Source organism: Artemia sp. Qi Xiang Cuo, chromosome 4 (assembly GCF_049724085.1).
Source record: "Artemia sp. Qi Xiang Cuo chromosome 4, ASM4972408v1, whole genome shotgun sequence".
NCBI lineage: Eukaryota > Metazoa > Arthropoda > Branchiopoda > Anostraca > Artemiidae > Artemia > Artemia sp. Qi Xiang Cuo.
In genome coordinates this window covers 73,465,790-73,478,585 of record NC_142797.1, presented here as the reverse complement: position 1 = coordinate 73,478,585, position 12,796 = coordinate 73,465,790, and the positions used below count along the sequence as shown (strand labels likewise).

At 39.3% G+C, this 12,796-nt stretch overlaps 1 protein-coding gene across 1 annotated transcript in view; it reads right to left on the bottom strand.

Moving 5' to 3' along the window:
* Positions 1-9,206, bottom strand: part of LOC148953422 (uncharacterized) — a 54,732-nt gene extending 45,526 nt beyond the window's left edge. The window contains exon 1 of the mRNA XM_089087663.1: positions 9,167-9,206. The gene's annotated coding sequence lies outside the window, so the exon portion shown is untranslated. The remainder of the gene's footprint in view (positions 1-9,166) is intronic.
* Positions 9,207-12,796: the final 3,590 nt, after the last annotated feature.

The window sequence follows — 12,796 nt, the reverse complement described above, 5'->3', positions numbered from 1 at the left end:
TCGAGGTTTTAAATGTCTATTGAACCTTCTTTTGAAGGTGTCAACAGAGGGATTTGCAGGGATAATATCTCCAGGAAGATCCTTCCAGATAGAAGTGCAACGCCGAATGAAGCTGTTCCTCAAGTACTCGGTTTTCGGCGTATCCTCCTTTGGATAATTGGACCGAACTGTGTGCCTTCGTGTCTGCCTTGTCGGCTGGACAAAGGGGGACACAATTCGAGAGAGCTCGTCTGAGGGAGGCGAATTCATGTACTTGTAGAAAACTGCCATCGACGCTACATCAAACCTTTCATTTAGAGGCTGGAGCAATTCTTGTGTAGCGGCGCAGCCCGCCCTATTTGCCCTATTCTGGATCTTCTGAAGTGGTGCCAACAGAGTTTTTGGAGCATATAGCGGGCATCCATATTCAGCTATGGGTCTGATGCAAGACTTATAGAGTGGGATGATCAAGCTTGATCGAAGAAGGTTTTTGCAGCGAAGAGTAACTCCCAGCTTTCCTGCGCAGGAGGTTCTCACCCGATCAAGGTGGTTGTTCCAAGAGAGATCGGTGGAGAAATGAATCCCCAGTAGACGAAGCTCGTCGAATCTCTTTATAGCTTCATTTTTGAAGATGAAACGGTGATGTTCACATGACATCTTTGATCAGATCATTAGAAGCTTCTTTTATTTTATGGCATTCAAATTAATCATCCATACATCAGAAAACTTCAGTTTTCAAAAAATCCATCTGTAAGGACAGAGACGCTTGTGCTGGGTCTTCGTGTTTAGGGACGGCTGAGTGTGTCTTGGTATCGTCGGCATAGTGATGCAGAGGGTTTGCAAGTTTGTCTCCCATGTCTTTTATGTATATAAGGAAGAGCTTAGGTCCCAAGACACTGCCCTGGGGTACCCCTGCTTTCACTGGATATTCGCGGGAAATAAACCCATCAAGAACAACCCGCAATGAACGATCGGTAAGAAAGCTCTCAATCACTTCTAACAGACATCCAAGAATACTATACACAGAGAGTTTCTTTAGCAGGCCACGGTGCCATACTCTGCCAAAAGCTTTCGCAATGTCGAAGGATAGTAGCCTGATGTCATATCCCATTGTCAGTAGTTCTATCCAATCCTGATACTAGGCCACTAGGCAGTCAAATGTTGAGCGTTTCCGGCGGAATCCATATTGGCGATTGCCTAGAAGGTCATTTGATTCCAGGTACTGATGAAGTGTTTTATTGGAGACGCTCTTGTAGACTTTGCCAACACAGGAGAGAAGGCTAGTAGGTCTATAGGAGCCCACGCTCGTTGGATCGCCTTCTGGCTTTAGAGTAGGTATAACATGGGCAGACTTCCATGTTCGTGGGAAGGTTCCGGAGCGAAAGCACAGCTGGAAAAGCAATGACAAGGGTCCAGCTAGTTCGACAGTGCAGGACTTGAGGACAACATTTGGTATGTTGTCAGGACCCGTGGCTTTGGTCACATCCAGATGTTGCAGAATGCGAAGGGAGCAGAAAAATTCACGCGTTTCAGGACAGTGTCGGTTCGGTCGGAGAATTTTGGCACTTCTCTACCGTCATCGTCTAGATTCGAGAATTTGGCAAAAGCCTTAGCAAGAGCTTCAGCCTTTGCCTTTGGATCTTGTACCACTGTCCCGTTACTCTGGGGAGACGGAATTGAGGTCCCCTTGGACGACGGTAAAGCCTCCTTGACAATTTTCCACCAACTCTTTGCCGAAGCAAGTTGAAGCTTGGTGGCGAATTTCTCCTTATGCTGAACCCGGGACTACTGAATTGCCTAAACTGCATCTTTACGCGCATTTTTGAATGCAATTCTGTCCTCTCCACTCTTCGAAAGTAGCCATCGCTTGTGTGCCTTTTGCTTTGCTCGGATTGTGTTCTTAGACTGGGCGTTGAACCAAGGCTTGTCCTTACTGGACACCTGGATCCACTTTGAAGGGATATGCTTTTCGACAGAGTCAACTATGGCCTGCTGGTACTTATCTGCACTTTTCTCTGGGCCTTCCAGGAGGAAGGCTCTCCACTGCTGAGAAAAAAGAGTGTTTCTCAAACCGTCCCAATCACCTCTTTTGTATAGCCAGATTGTTCGTTCATGCTTTATTGGAGGTGGAATACGTAGGTTTCCACGTGCAACGACGACAACTTGGTCACTGGTGAAAGCATGAGCGTCTACCTTAAAGGAATCAGGGTGATCTGTAAGGAATGGGTCAAGAAGAGATGATCCGTTTGGGCTATGATAAATGTCGAAATCGATAGGTTGTTCCAGCCCGTCAGAGAGAGATCGATCACAGAAGTCCAGACCTTCCCAATCAGTATTTTTTCTGCGAAGCCTCACGCTATAATGGACGTTTAAGTCTCCATGAAGGATAATAGCACACTTAGCGTACTTGCCCCGAATATATTCAAGGGAGGTTTTAAGGTAGCTGGTAATCCGGTAAGTTGGAGGGTTATACACGGTACCGACAATCACGGACTTATTTGGGAGGGTCACCCTGACCCACAGAGCTTCTTCGCCTGCTGAATCTGGTATGTTCAGGCATGAATAAGGTATATGGCTCTGTATATAAACAGCGACACCTCCTCCTTCGTATTTAGCGCCGTCAGTATGCTCTCGATCCCGCCTGAGGAGCGTGTATCCCTGTATGGCAACCTCACTACTCTGAATTTCTTGGTTTAGATTGGTCTCAGTGATGCACATGATAGATGGCTTGACCGAGTTCACTAAATGTAGGAACCGGTCAAACTCAGATCTGAGACCTCGTACATTGCAGTGGGCTACCGTAAACAGGTCCGTTTGGATGGTCGGTGGACGTGCTACAGGTCGTCGTCGAAATGGCTGTTTCTTCCGAGGCTTTTTGTTGTTAATCATAACCAGGATAAAGAAGCTTTGTCGGGTGGTTAGCCCAACAAAGCCCATAAATCCATTGCCATGCATAATTAGACGGGGAACGGTGCCACCTGTCAACGCACCTCATTACCGCATCTTCAACATGGAGGTGGTACCCCATAATAGGTTAGGATTCGGCTCAAGTGCCTCCTACCATGTAAAAGTTTCCGCTGCTATTCGCCGAGTTTGGCCTTACGTACAGTTGGTTAGCACAAAAGTTTTGATATGCTTGTAGTAATTGTCTTTTTAGTCTTAAGAATGCTTTTGCTGACGATATTTATGACGATACTTAACAAAGGAATTTTTTCCAGCTTAAGATAGTTAAAAAATAAATATTTTTCATCGGATGATGATTCATTTTTGTTAAGACACCAAAAATAAAAAGGAAATTCAGTATGATTTTTCTTTCATGTTTGTCAAGATACTTCTATGTTCAAATTTACATGCATCCTTGTGGGTAAGGATAAATTAAATATTCTATAACGAATAAAATAAATTTTAAAAATTAGTTCATTTACAAAAGATGGCTTTGTATTTCTTTTGTGTTTTACTTTTTTGTATTCCATTTTTATTCTTATCCTGAAATTTAAAACGGTGTTTTAAATCTGTCTTTATACTTTCAATGACCAGAAATCGTCACGAAAAGAGGCAGTGGAAGAAAACATACAAAAACTTAGAAATACATCACAAAAATGAAAATTAAACCCCCCTAGAATTATTGACCAACAGTTGAAAAAAATCTGTTAGTTGCCTTTGGGGTTACAATGGTGTGATGTAATTGACCATATTCCCACATGATCTCCAGCATAGAGATTAATTCTGCTCGTTCCACTATTCATCATTATAATCAGTGGCTACCCCACTTTAATAGTTAATTTACCCTACAATTTGTAGTCAACAGTCGTTAGCCAGATTTTTTTAGCAATTATAAATGCTGTTAGAGTGAATGCTGAGCAAGGGCGGATCCAGGATTTCTTTTTTTCGGGGGGGGGGTACTAATTTTTGACTCAGTTTTCGACTATTTTTACTGATTTTTACCTCGGATTTACTTATTTTCGACTCGGTCAAACATTTCAGGGGGGGGGGGTTCAAACCTGGTAACCCCCCCCCCCCCTGGATACGGCCTTGATGCTGAGATATAAACAAATAAAAGATTTGCTTAGTACATATCTTTATTTTGGGAATTAATTTGGACATTTATTCCTGTCCTGCCTAAATATCATGTATCCGCAGATTGTTAGGAGTAATTATTATAACTAATTACAGTGCGCAATCAACAATTCTCCCATCCCGAAATCAAAAGAGGAGCTCGAAACTCTACTAGGAATTTTTGAAGTTTCCCTCGAGGTAAATCCTAAATCAAGCAGCTCAGGTTGAATCGTTGTGGGACTCAATTAAAATCGATGCATTCAAGCGGGAAGACTGTCACGTTACTTTCCTAAACTAGATTAATAAATCCATAATGACTAACTTGGCTTTTTTTGATAGCACTAGTCTCCCACAAGTAAGAATTTTGATTTTGAATTATAAAATACTCAAAACGAAAAAACTTACTACTTTGTTTGGCAGACTGTATATATATATATATAAATAAAAAAAAAATAAGTATTATGTTAGCTCATAATACTCATTTAACTTTGACCATAAGTGTAATTCCAAAAATTCTTCTGTATAACTTTGTTCATACTTCTTTATAATAATTTGATGTTTAAAAAGTCATACAGAAGACTATACCATTTCCCATGTTTAAAGGAAACATAATATTTTTAATTAATTTCATTTTTATGTTCTTGGCCTCCCCCAGGCCATTCAGCGTGTCCCCAGGTGGCGATAGGGGAACGCTCTACAGATATGTAGGGTACCTCCATAGAAGGCACGGACCAAGGGGGGATATTGTCCCCGGGGGTCCATAATAGAAACTGCGGCCCCCTCGCCCGGGGTCATAAATACAGGTGGAGGAGGAAGAAGGCCCCTCAAATGTACACTCAAAAGGGCCCACTGGTTTGTCCACAAGTCCCATGCGTTGCAAACCTTCTCCCAGTAATGGGTTAAATTGCATGGTAATGCAGAACACCATCGACGGAGGATCCTCTATAGGAGGACAACTGCGGCAGGGCGTAAGATCCAGATCTATGGACAACGGCCTCTGCAAAGGGCTGCCTCGACCTTTTCGGAGTACCTGCAAGACTGGGGACCTTGTGGTCAACTCTATTCCCACTTGAGGAGTGGCACACCTCGAGGAAATTATAGTCTAGTAAACGACACAGCATTCGCAAGGGATTCTGACTAATCGACAATTCTTCTGGGCTTGGTATGTCTGTGCAGGATTTCGACTCTTGTTGATAAAAGAGCATCGCCAAGTGCTGAAAACCATGTTCTGACCAAGATGGGCCCAGGATTGCAAAAAGCCTCCATTCATGGAGGTCCCTGGGACTTCTTGCTGTCCGGTTCTAAGTCGGCTTAAGCACTTCGGTGTAGACTTGAGAAGATATGTGATCCCCGTCCTACACTGGTATCCGGGATCATTGCTTTTCCTGAGGCGAAAATAATTTAAATGATTTAAAGAACATGAAAATTGGAACTTGGAATGTTACCACATTAAAAAATGACTATCGTATCGGCATTTTGACTGACGAATTCAGACGATTCGAACTAGATTTATTAGGAGTTTCAGAAACTCATATCCCAGGAGTGGGAACCATGAAATTAGGTGATATACAATTTGTTTACTCAGGCAGGAAGGATGGGGTACATAGACAGGGAGTAGGGCTCATGATGAATAAGGAAGCTACTAAGTCTTGTTTAGGCTGGGAAGGTATTAATAATAAAATACTAAATGCTCATTTTATGACTAGAAAGTTCAGGGTATCAGTTATAGTAGTATACGCCCCTGTAGAACCGACTGACAGAGATACTAGGGACTCAGATGAATTTTACGTACAGTTACAGGAGCAAATAGACAATGTCCCAGGTAGAAATATGATGTTATTACTGGGAGATTTTAACACCCAGGTTGGTAGAAATAGGCATAGATGGTATCCCAGCCTAGGTAAATTTGGTGCAGGAAAAGAGTACAGTAATGGATACGTTGCAATTTTGTAGGTATAACAATCTAGTTATAACCAATACGGTGCTTGGTCATAAAATGGCTCATAAGTTAACATGGTATTCAAGTGATGGTAAGAGAGCAAACCTTATTGATTATGTTATATTAAACCGAAGACTGGCATGATCAATACAAGATACTAGGGTATATAGGAGTGCTGTTATTGATGTTAAAAGTAAAGATCACCATCCAGTAGTGTCAAGGGTTAATTTAAAGCTGAAATATCGGAAGGGTAACTACCTTCCGGGAAGTTATGATACTGGTAGACTCCAGGATGAGAGTTTGAGAGAAATTTTCCAGGAACAGTTGAATACTAAACTTCAGAGTTTAAAATTTGAAAATGTGGAAGATGGTTGGAAAAATTTTAGAAAAATAATTTTGCTGAAGTTGCTTTTAATTTTGAAAAAGTTGCTTTTAAATAATTTTGAAAAAGTTGGTGAAGGTGCAGTAGGGAAGAAAACTAGAACTGCAGCTAAGAATATTAGTGAAAAAGCTTTATGTTTAATAGAAAGGAGAAAGGACTTGTACAAGAATTATCTGAGTGATAGATCGTATGAAAACAAAAGAAATGTAAAGAAAGCGGAGAAAGCATTAAAATATGAACTAAGGAGGTGTGAAGTGGAGGCCATGGATAAAATTGCCGAGGATCTGGAAGATGCAGCTAGACGGCATAATAGTAAAATATTGTACTGACACGTTAACAAATTAAGAGGGAGTAGTCCATCCGGACTTGGCCCAGTTAAAGATAAGAATGGGGTCGCAATTAGCGATAAGGAAAAAACTAAAGAGAGATGGGCCGAACATTTTGAGAATTTGCTTAACCGAGATAGAGTTGCAAGAAGAAAAATAGAGGAAAATGAAAAAGTTTGTGATACCTTGGATGTGAAGGAATATTTTTTTTTGTGAGGACGAATTAGCAACAGTACTAAAAGGATTAAAAAATAATAAGGCTCCAGGTGCTGATAGGGTGGTAAATGAGCTTCTTAAATATGGTGGCTCTGGGGTTAGAAATAAGTTACTGAAAATTATGAATATAATTTTTGAAAAAGGGGAAGTACCTAACGATTTTAGGAAAACCTTAATTAAGCCACTTTATAAGAAAGGTGATAAAAGTGAGGGTGGTAATTATCGAGGCATTAGTCTGGTCTCTGTAGGTAGTAAATTACTTAGTAATATGATACTTTTTAGACTGAGAGATGCAGTAGACAAAGTTCTAAGAGAAGAGCAATGCGGTTTCAGAAGAGGTAGAGGATGTGCTCCAGGTGCTGATAGAGTGGTAAATGAGCTTCTTAAATATGGTGGCTCTGAGGTTAGAAATAAGCTACTGAAAATTATGAAAATAATTTTTGAAAAAGGGGAAGTACCTAACGATTTTAGGAAAACCTTAATTAAGCCACTTTATAAGAAAGGTGATAAAAGTGAGTGTGGTAATTATCGATGCATTAGTCTGGTCTCTATAGGTAGTAAATTACTTAGAATATGATACTTTTTAGACTGAGAGATGCAGTAGACAAAGTTCTAAGAGAAGAGCAATGCGGTTTCAGAAAAGGTAGAGGATGTGCCGACCAAATTTTCACTCTTAGGTTAATAATTGAGAATTGCCTGAATTTTCAAACACCTTTGGTCCTCAGTTTTATAGATTATAAGCAAGCGTTCCATTCTGTTGATAGAAGAGTTTTAGTAAAGGTTTTATCCTTGTATGATATACCAGACAAATACATTACAGTGATTGATTAGTGCTATGTACGAGAATAACACTGCTGCAGTTAAGGTAGGAAATGAGGTTAGCAGCTGGTTTTGTATTAAATCAGGAGTTAAGCAGGGTGGTGTTCTATCCCCCTTTATATGGATTATTTTGATGGACTTCATCTTTAGGAGCACAGGAAAGGCAATTGGAGACCACGGAATCAAATGGGGAGGAAAAAGTCTCCTGGACTTAGATTACGCTGATGATTTAAGCATCCTTGATGAAAGTGTGAGCAAAATGAATGAAGTTTTAAAGGTTTTGCGAGTTCAGGGTGAATTAGTGACTAAGTCACTAAGGCTAGGAATAAGGGAAGATGAAAAGGTGACGTTGGGTAATGAAAAGATTGATCAGGTTGGCAGCTTCACTTATCTTGGTAGTATTATTAGTAAAGATGGTGGGAGCAGTGAAGATGTTAAAAGTAGAATAGCCAAGGCTCAGGGTGTTTTTTCACAGTTATAAAAAGTCTGGAAGAATATGAAGATAAGTCTGCAAACCAAGATTAGAATATTAGAAGCTACAGTGATGACAGTGGTCAAATATGGCTCTGAAGCATGGACGCTCCGGAAAGCGGATGAAGATTTGCTAGATATTTTCCAGAGAAATTGTTTAAGGATTGTTCTGGGTACCCGGCTGACTAATCGTATTTCAAACAATAGGCTATACGAAAAATGTGGTTCAATACCGCTCTCTAGGGCTATAATGAAAGAAAGGTTGAGGTGGGCATAATGTGCGAATGACAGATTGCCGAAGATTGTTCTTTTCAGCCAACCATCTACGGCTAAACTGAAAGCAGGTCGTCCCCGTCTGGGGTGGGAGGACTTCATAAAGAAAGATTTAAAGGAAATGGGAACTTCGTGGGTGGGTGTAAAAAGAGAGGCTTTGAATAGATTGGGGTGGAGGAGAAGCGTGCGTAGCTGTATTGGCCTCAGGCGACTTGGTGCTGCGGTGAGTTGTTAGTAGTAAGTAGTAGTAGTAGTAATTATTAGAACTAACAATCCTGTTTCCACGAGCTAACAGAACGATTATTATTAATGCTGGGGGAAACCAGAAAATGCAATAGATTCTTTCTTGAGAGGATATAAAGCCCTCTTTCACCTGCTGGTCCAGTAGATATCTGATTCCTTGCGTACGCCAGTGGGCCTTTGCGGTAAAAGATATGATAAGACTTTATAGAGTGGTAACGCATTTCATAGTGTGTCAAAAACCATTTTAGTCTACCAAATAAATACCACAAGGCCAAACTCTTCAGTGAAACGGGAAGTTTAAGAGTGAGATTTTGTGGGAGCTGAATGCAAAATATATTGCATGTTTTAGCCAAGTTGTCATGCTTGAACTATTGGGGAAACAAAAAGTTTAATTATTCTGTTTAATTATTGTAACTAATTAAAAATAACCATAGTTTTCTAAATATGTTGCATAATACGTACTTGCTGTGATATCCACTAAGGTAACTCTTCGCTTTCTGATTTTGACTGAACAACCGCCACTTAGTTTTGTAAGTTTGATATACAACCGAATTAGTTAGGAAAACTTTGGTCCATCAAGAATTGTAAATTTTGTTCTGCTTAAGCGACCTACATTTTGATAAAATTTGTCACGTTCATTTTGTTAGATTTAAGTAATTTTGCAAGACCAGACGAATCTGTTTATGAGCGCTTTGCCGCTAGCCAATTTTTTTTGTAGATTAAATAAAAAAACAAGTTGTTTTTAACTGAAAGTAAGGAGCGACATTAATATTTAAAACGAACAGAAATTATTCCGTACATGAAAAAGGCGATCCCCTCCTCAAATCCTCGCTCTTTACGCTAAAGTTTTTCACTGTTTTAAAAATAAAGTTGTGAGACAAAGTCAAACTTTAGCGTAAAGAGCAAGGCGTTGAGGAGGGGACCACCTCTTTCATATACGGGATTATTTCTGTTCGTTTTAAGTTTTAGTGTCGCTCCTTACTTTCAGTTAAAAAAAACTTGTTTTTTTATTTAATTTCTGAACGTTTTTGAATTAATACAGCTTTGATTTTGGCTCACCGTACATAAATAATAAAAGGAAATTTGCGGATTAATTTTCCTTTTTTTGGCCAAATGGCTTTCTTGAATTTTTTTTCTGACGTAATTTACGAATTAACTTACGGGATAAAATTGATCGGGGGAGGGGGCCAAGTTGCCCTCCAATTTTTGTTTGTCACTTAAAAAGGGCACTAGAAATTTTAAATTCCATTTGAATTAACCCTCTATTGATATTCTAGGACTACTGGATCAATACGATCACCCCTGGGAAAAAAAAAACAACAGATAAACACGAATCCGTAATCTTTCTTCTGGCAAAAAAATACAAAATTCCACTTTTTTGCATATAGGAGCTTGAAACTTCCATAGTAGGGTTCGCTGATACGCGGAATCTGATGGTGTGATTTTGATTAAAGTTATATGGCTTTTAGGGGTTGTTTACCCCTTTTTTCGAAAATAAGGCAATTTTCTCAGGTGCGTAACTTTTGATGGGTAAGTTTAAACTTAATGAAATTTATATATTTGAAATCCATAAAAATCTGATTCTTTTGATAAATCTATTGGTATCAAAACTTCATTTTTTAGAATTTCTGTTACTATTTATCCGTGTCGCTCCTTACTTACAGTTCCTTACCACAAACTGTTTGATAGTTTAAAAGTACAACTGACAGTGAAAATCAAATTTCCTTTTTTGAGCTTGCTAAATAGAAATTTAATTTAAAAAATCGTAAAGTTCAATTTTTTGAAAACTTCAGAACAAAGATGGAAACCGGAGAGAAAAATTGTTGTAATTTTACTGTCCTTGGTACTTTAACCATAAAAAAAACTTAAGATTTTGCTAATTTAAGGGATAGCGGATAGAGATTTTTTGTGATCAAACAGTTCGTTGGAGCGAACTGTAAGTAAGGAGTGACCCAGCTCAATATTAACCGAAACTCTAAAAAATGGAGTTTTGATAACAATAGATACATCAAAAGAATCAGATTTTTATGCTGATTTCAAATATATCAGTTTCATCAAAAGTTACGCCCCTGAGAAAATTTGCCTTATTTTCGGAAAAAGGGGGAAACAGCCCCTAAAAGTCATAAAACTTAAATGAATATCACAACATCAGATTCAGAGTATTAGAGAACCCTACTATAGGAGTTTTAAGCTCCTATATGCAAAAATGTGGAATTTTGTAGTTTTTGCCAGAAGAAAGATCACGGATGCGTGTTTTTTTTTTCCTAGGGGTGATCGTATCGATCCATTAATTATAGAATATCTGAACAACCGCTAATCAAAGTCATAGAATATCTGAAGTCTCCCAATCAAAATTTTGAGATAGCCATTTTGTTTAGCATAGTCGAAAATTTAATAAATATGTCTTTGAGGATAACTTAATGCCCCACAGTTCCCGGGGGAAGGGTTGCAAGTTATGAACTTTGACCATTGTTCACATACAGTATTGGTTATTCATCCTCAAATACAGCCTGAACTTTCAACTACGTTGAACTAAATGGCTCAAACCTTGATTGAATGTGTTTGGGGTAATGGTTGGCGTGAGAGGGGGGTTAGCTGCTCTCCATTCAGTTTAGAGTATTAAAAAGGGCACTATCGCTTTAAATCTCCAATCAAATGAGCCATTTTTAAAGTTTCTACGACAAATTTTTTTATAAGAACCTTATATGCCCACAGGGCATAACTTACAACCATTGTTGTGAGGGTTATGAAAGGGAGAGTTGTCATCCTCAAAGACCTAATTTCCAGAAATTTTAACTACGTTGAACAAAATAAATATCTCAAAATTTTGATTGGATGTGTTTGGGGAAATGGAGAGCGTGAGAGGGGGGTTAGTTGCCCTTCAATCAATTTCGACTATTAAAAAGGGCACTAGCCCTTTCAATTTCCAGCTTAATGAGCCCTTTTTGAAGTTTCTACGACAACCCTTTCTATAAAAACCTTATTTGCCCCTAGGGCATAACTTACAACCCTTGCCCAGAGGGCTGGGGGGGTCGTCATCATCAAAGACCTAATTTCCAGAACTTTCAAATACGTTGAACAAAATGGCTATTTAAAAATTTTGATTGGATGTGTTCGCGGAAAAGGTGGGCATGAGAGGGGGGTTAGTTGCCATCCAATCATTTTCGACTACTAAAAAGGGCACTGGGCCCTTTTAATTTCCTATCGAGTGAGCCTTTTTCAAGTTTCTACGACAAAGCTTTCATCAAAACCTTATATGCCACAAGCGCATAATTTATAACCCCATGCCCTGAGGGCTCTGAGGGGTTATCATCCTCAAACACCCAATTTTCAGAACTTTCCACTGTGTTGAGCAAATTTGATTGGATGTGTTTGGATAAATGGTGGGTGTGAGAGGGGGTTAGTTGCCCTCCAATTACTTTCGACTATTAAATAGGGCACTAGCCATTTCAATTTCCTATCAAATGAGCCCTCTTTGAAGTTTCTACGACAACGCTTCCTATGAAAACCTTATACGCCCCATGGGTATAACCCTTGCCCTGAGGGCCAGGGGGGTATCATCCTCAAAGACCTAATTTACAGAGCTTTCAACTACGTTGAACAAAATGGATATGTCAAAATTCTGATTTGATGTGTCTGGGAAAAAGTGGGAAGTGAGAGGGGGGTTAGATGCCCTCCTATCACTTTGGACTATAAAAAAGGGCACTAGCTCTTTGAATTTCCAATCGAATGAGCCTTTTTCGTAGTTTCTACGACAAAGCTTTCTCTAAAAACCTTATATGCCCCCAGGACATAACTTACAACCTTTTCCCTGAGGGCTGTGGGGGGAGTATCCTCCTCAAAAATATAATCTCTATCTTTATATCAACTACGTTGAACAAAATGGCTATCTCAAAATTTTGATGGATGTGTTGGGGGAAATGGTGGGCGTGGAAAGGATGTTAGTTGTCTTCCAATCACTTTCAACTAATAAAAAGGGCACTAGCCATTCCAATTTCCAATCGATTAAGCCATTTTCAATGTTTCTACGGTAACTCCTTCGATACGAAGTGCCCTGGTCTAGAAAAAATAATAAATAAATAAGTAATAAAT